The sequence below is a fragment of the Bos taurus genome, chromosome 3 (genome assembly GCF_002263795.3).
Source record: "Bos taurus isolate L1 Dominette 01449 registration number 42190680 breed Hereford chromosome 3, ARS-UCD2.0, whole genome shotgun sequence".
NCBI lineage: Eukaryota > Metazoa > Chordata > Mammalia > Artiodactyla > Bovidae > Bos > Bos taurus.
The window spans coordinates 32,991,074-32,997,073 of NC_037330.1; positions in this window are offsets into that span (position 1 = coordinate 32,991,074).

Consider the following 6,000-nt stretch of genomic DNA (forward strand, 5'->3'; position numbering starts at 1 on the left):
GAAGTTACTTCCATGTCAAAACTGAATAGTGCTTTTATTTCACAATGTATACAAAATATAAAATCATTACTTTGTATACTTGAAACTAATGTATCAATTATACATTGAGAAAGAATGAAAGAAAAGATGGACAGTGGTCTAGAGCAGTTTTTCAAACTGCTTTTTACCATGATCCACCTTAAGAAATAAATTATAGCCCAGCACCCCCAGATATGGATGTATGTTTATATAAAACTGAAAGAAAGGGCTCGTGCAATAATATTCATTCTTATCACATGCAATGTGTCCAGATAGTTCCTATTCTAGTCTAGTCAGTTTCATCCTGTAATGCTTATTGCAATTTTCTAGTTAGGGATCAGCAAACTTTTTCTGTAAAGGGCCAGATAGTAAGTATTTTAAGCTTTGAGGACCATATAATCTCTGTTGCAACTACTCAAGGTTTCCATTGTGGTGGAAAGTTGCCATAGACAACAGGAAAGAAGTGGGCCCTGCTGTGCTCTGATAAAACTTTATTTACAAAAATAGGTAGTGGGCTGAATTTGGCCCATGGGCCGTAAACTTAAGTCCTGATTTCATGATCACCAATGGGTTAAACCACGGTTTGAAAAACACTGCTCCAGGAGATCATTCCCCATGTCCTTCCCCCTAACAGAAACCAAATTGTTTTCAGTGCGTACCTCCTCTCCATGCAGCACAACCCCCAGGGAACTTATAAACCGCGACTCAGGAAAGTGACCATACTCCCTGTACTAGCACTACGTCTTCATCGGTCACGATAGCCCATCACGCCACTCACCTTTTAACCGCTGTAGCTCCGGTGTGGACACAGGTTGTAAGCTGGCCCAATCAGCCTAAAGAGAAGGCTGTGAAGTCCATGCCTGGGAGAGTGGCTTCTTTCTCCCAAGAGATACGCAGTGGCACTGTGCCTGTTTCCCCTGGCATCCTTGGGGTTGGAGGATTGGGCCTGGCAGGGTAACCAGTCTTAGGAAGAGCCCAATCTGAGGAAGACAGAGCAGAAAGATGAAAACAATCTGGATTCTTGGTTTGACCACTTGTTAAACTGCTTTGAGTCAGGTCTTTCCGGTTCTTGTGGCCAAAAGCACCCAACACCAGGGCTGCCCATTAGGGCTCTTGGGCCCCTGTCCACAGATGGAAACTTGCTCCATTCCAAACAATTTCCAGCTTCTAGAGAAAGACCCATGCTCACTCTAAGTAACTGGGGCCTCCAAACCCCTCACCCACAGAGCAGTGCCCCCTCAATCAGGGGTTACCCACCCCACAGAAGCAGTGGCCTTCAGGGCATGTTAGGCTTGGGTCGTCCCTCAGTCACATGTGCTGACAAGAGTAGGTTGGCACACTCTGAAATCAGGATGAACTCACTTCAGTTTTTATCTGAAGAGTCTTCTGCTGAGAGAAGTCAGGCTTAGCAGGAAATTTACATCTATCAAATGGGCGATGGTTGGGAAATGAAGCAAGGAGGCCACTAAACTGGGGTGGCTTTGATGCCTTAGCAGCTACATAAGCACCCCCATGCCTAAGTCAGAGTCAATGCACTCAACTCTGAGAAAAAGACACTTAAGGAGATCTACTCACAAACAGACAGCTCAGCTTTCCCAAATGAGACAACCACTTCAGCTGCAGCCAAGCAAATCATCTCACTTTGCTTCAGCATCTTCTCTATAAAGACTTTGCCCCAGCTCCTGTCAGTGAAGTGCTCCTAATCACCTTTGGTTTGGTACTGACTTATTCAAATTGATACATGCTCAAATACACTCGAAAAACATGCCTCAGTCTCTTTTTAACATGGAATAGAAACCCAATTTATAAATGGGAAATATTGGGTATCCAGGGTTTCTTAGGTGGCACTAGAGGTAAAAAACCTGCCTGCCAATGCAGGAGACGCAGGAGACTCAGGTTCAATCCCTGGGCCGGGAAGATCCCCTGGAGGAGGAAATGGCAACCCACTCCAGTATTCTTGCCTGGACAATCCCATGGACAGAGGAGCTTGGTGGGCTACAGTTCGTGGGGTCACAAAGCAACTCAGCACGCACACATGGGGCATCAAGCTGACTTTCCCCTTTGGCCCAGGAAAGAGGTCCTCATTTAGTCTACTAAGAGCAAGAATGAAATAAAGTATCTAATGCCAGTGAATTGTATGTTCAAAAATGATCAAAACGGAAAATTTTATGTTATGTATATTTTACTGCCAAAAGGAAAAAAAGGGGAAAGTAAGATAAACAAAAGACACTGAGGGCAGCAGGGCAGGGCGACAGTATGTTGAAATCCTACACAACCTCCTCGGAAAGGCAATCACAAAACACTGTCCTGCAGGGTTGTTGACCTGGCTTCACTTCCAGGAAGGCCTGGGTGGGGACCGGCTTTGGGGACACTAGGCTAATAGGCTGGGGAAATGGGGAGCAGCCTGGAGCTGAGTCAGTCGCAGCAACAACAATCAGACTCTTTCAGCAGGCATTTTTCTCCCACACCCAGCCTTCTACACCGCACTCCCAACAACTCTGTTATGAACGGGGAGGCTAAGAGGAGCATTCTTTTATTTATTTAGTTTTGTCGAAGTATAGTTGATTTACTACGTTACGTTAGAGTCAGGTATACAGCAAAGTGATTCCAAATATATATATATTCTTTTTTTATATTCTTTTCCATTATAGTTTGCTACAAGCTATTGAATATAGTTCCCTGTGCTATGCAGGAAGTCCTTGTTATCTATTATATATGTATCTGTTAACCCTAAATTCCTAATTTATCCCTCTCTCCTCTTTCCCTTATAGTAACCATAAATTTGTTTTCCATATCTGTGCATCTATTTCAATTTTGTAAATAAGTTCATTTGTATCATATTTTAGATTCCACATGTAAGTGATATCATGTATTTGTCTTTCTCTTTCTGACTTACTTCACTTAGTATGATAATCTCTAGGTCCATCCATGTTGCTACAAATGGCATTGTTCCATTCTTCTTATGGCTGAGTAGTGTTTCGCTGTGTGTATGTGTATATATATCTCTCTCTCTCCTTTATCCAGGAAGAGCAGTCTATTGGCCAGTTACTGTCAGCAGGCGCCATGACAGGAAGGGTATGGAGAATGGCAAGAACTAAGAAACCTGACAGGCTCAGCAAAGGCCTTGATTTATTTCCAGCTCTTAACTTGCAGTTTCCCAGCTGGGGCCAGGAGGAGCGGAAGGAGGCAAGGTGGATCACAGTCACCTGAGGCAGGACCCCTCTGGTTTTACTCGGATGCTGATGCTTGTGAGGAACGAAAGAAGGAAGGAAGGCAGGCGGTGTCTCCCCTCACTCCCCCAGCAGCCCCACCTGGCAGAAGCAGGTCTCTAAGGGGATGGGCTGTGGTATGCGAGCAGCAAGCCTGAGCTCAGGAAGCAGCTCCCCCTTCTTGGCATTTGGGAGGAGAAAGAGGAGATGGGTCCCCAACAGTTGTCCTTTTTCATCAGCTACATCCCTGATAAGCAGGAGGTGGAGCCCCATAATTCCAGATGTCCCTATATGACAGGCTATCTGCTCTTTCCTCCTGTAGGGGTTTCACCTAGAAATGAAATTCTACCACAATAAAACAAAACCTTGGGAGTGGTTGAGATGTCTCAGTGCTAGGCAAGAAAAGTCATGGAAATAAGGTGCCGTCTTTCAGAAAGAAAGAAAAAATAGCTTTTCTGGTTCTGGGAAGGATCCATCTGGGATTTCCAAAGAAAGTGGGAATTTGGAGATACAGCCAAGTGATGCCAGCAGCTAGGCAAGATGGCTAGGGGGCAAAATCCATCTTCTGGCCCCTGATGGATAGCACCTCCTCAGTGTGTTGATGCAAAAGCACCCCCACACACAGAGTCACCAGAAGTGCTGTTCATCACTAACATTTTCATTTTCCGACCTGACAAGCCAGGCTTCCTGACAGCTAGCCCAGTATCCAGTCTTCCTGGAGGAGCTTCATCTCTGATGGAGCCTCAGCAATTTGTCCAGAAACATACTTTAGCTGGGGCAGGCAAAAGACCTGAAGGACCAAGAAACACACAAAAGATAGGAGATGAGATGGGGGTACTCCCAGTCTGGTCACTCATTCATCACAGTATGTATCGAGCTCCTGCTGTGTGTCAGGCATTATCCCCAATAACCCTGTCAAGTAGCCATTCTTGTGGGGAGCAGGGTACAGGCTGGTGGAAAAGATGTAAGCTTGGGAATCACCTCTTGAATTCAACTCCTGCTTTGCCATATATCAGTTGGGGAAGCTGGTGGGCAAACAGGTGATCCACTCCAGGAAATGGACAGACTGTTACCACAGCACTAGATCCAGTGGCGGCCAAAACAGCAGGCCTCATGGAGGAGAGGATGCTGGAGGCAGAGTGGAGTTCACTCAACAGACATGGAGAGAAAATGCTCCAGCCAGAATAAGTCATGTTTATGAAGGCAGAAAGACAGACAGGGCCCAGTGCCCTTGGGGGCAACACTCAGAGATACAGACTGGAAGTGAGGAGCATCAGAAGTGAGACTGGAGCCTGCTTGGGCATGCTGACACAGGGAGATTTCTTCTTGTGGATGAAGAATTATTTGAGAGAGTCTTCAGCAAGGGCAAGATGGATGAGTGGAATCAAGTGTGGAGATGCTATGCTAACCAGGAGGCTATGTCAATAGATGGAATGAGAATAGAGAGGACCCAGTCTAAGTGGGTAGAGGGGTGGGTGAGGGAGAAGGAAGAGTAGCAGATGACGGAGGTTTGGAGAACCATGTAGGAGTCAATGAAATTCACCAATTCAGGGTGTGCAGGAGAAGGAACACACATCTATCAGTGCCTCCACAAGAAATGGGGGATTCAAAATAGAATAATGCAGAGAGCACTCTCTTTAAAGTACGTGTGGGCTTGGTGTAAGAGAGAGACAAGAGCTAATGCAGCGACGGGGGCCAGTAACAGCAGAGAAGATGTGCTTTCAGGCCAGAAGACAAGAGAGAAAACAATTGCCTAGACCAGAAGGGGAGTCTTATAGAGAAGTTCTCTCGAGAGGTTCTACAATCTTTTGGCCAAGATTCTGTCCCTTTTGGCCTAGGGACAGCCAACTCAGGTGACCTCACTGGGAGCATGCCAGGGAAATAAATACCTAGTTTAATTTTTCCCTTTCCTCTAAGCATCAGAGGTTCCCATTAGCAAAAGCCATCTGGAGGCCAGCCAGCACAGAAGCCCATGGCTGCCATTCCCCAGGGACACACCCTCTGGGACACAGCAGGGCAAAGAAGTGGGGGAGTAGACTTGAGGAGCAAAGAGCTGATTCAAAGTGTACAGCTGAGTGACGGAATCAACAACAGTGAAGAATCTGCTTCTGAGAACTGGAGGACAGGTCAGTGGGCTCCAGTGGATGGTAGAAGACAGCCTAGGGTTAAAGGTAGGAACTTGGGCTGAGGAATGACCCCAAGACCTTGCATCTACTTGATGGCCACCTACAAAAGATTGTGAAAAGGAAATCAAAATGGAGTCAGCTTTGCTGAGAGCTCTCCAAAACAGAACCAGGAGGCCACTGAGTAAAGGTGACTTATGCACATCCCAGCCCAAGTAGAATCTAATCTTTTGACCATGTAGTGTCCTGACAAAGGCATCAAGAACTTCTGCCAGAAACTCAAGATATTTATCAGACCCTTACCCTAAAACAATCCACGATGGTCCGTCCCTGAAAGACAAATAAATATTTTCTTTTTGTGTCAGAAGACAGTCTCATTGTTTTTGCCTTTATAACCCCCTGATTGTTTCTTTTCCTCAGAACACTTATTCAATATTACCCAATTCTGTGTTTCCCAAATTGCAATTCTTAAGACCCCCAAATAAAGTTCTTTGTTCTTTGTAGCCTTGATGTTGGTTAGTACGCCACAGAATTACGAGGTGACCAGCACTGTGTTCAAGACTAAAGGCTCTGATCTGTGCTCGGAGAGATGGCCACCGGGGTAAGGGTGGCAGTTTCGACCACAGAGCCGTCCACACGGCCTCACTAAC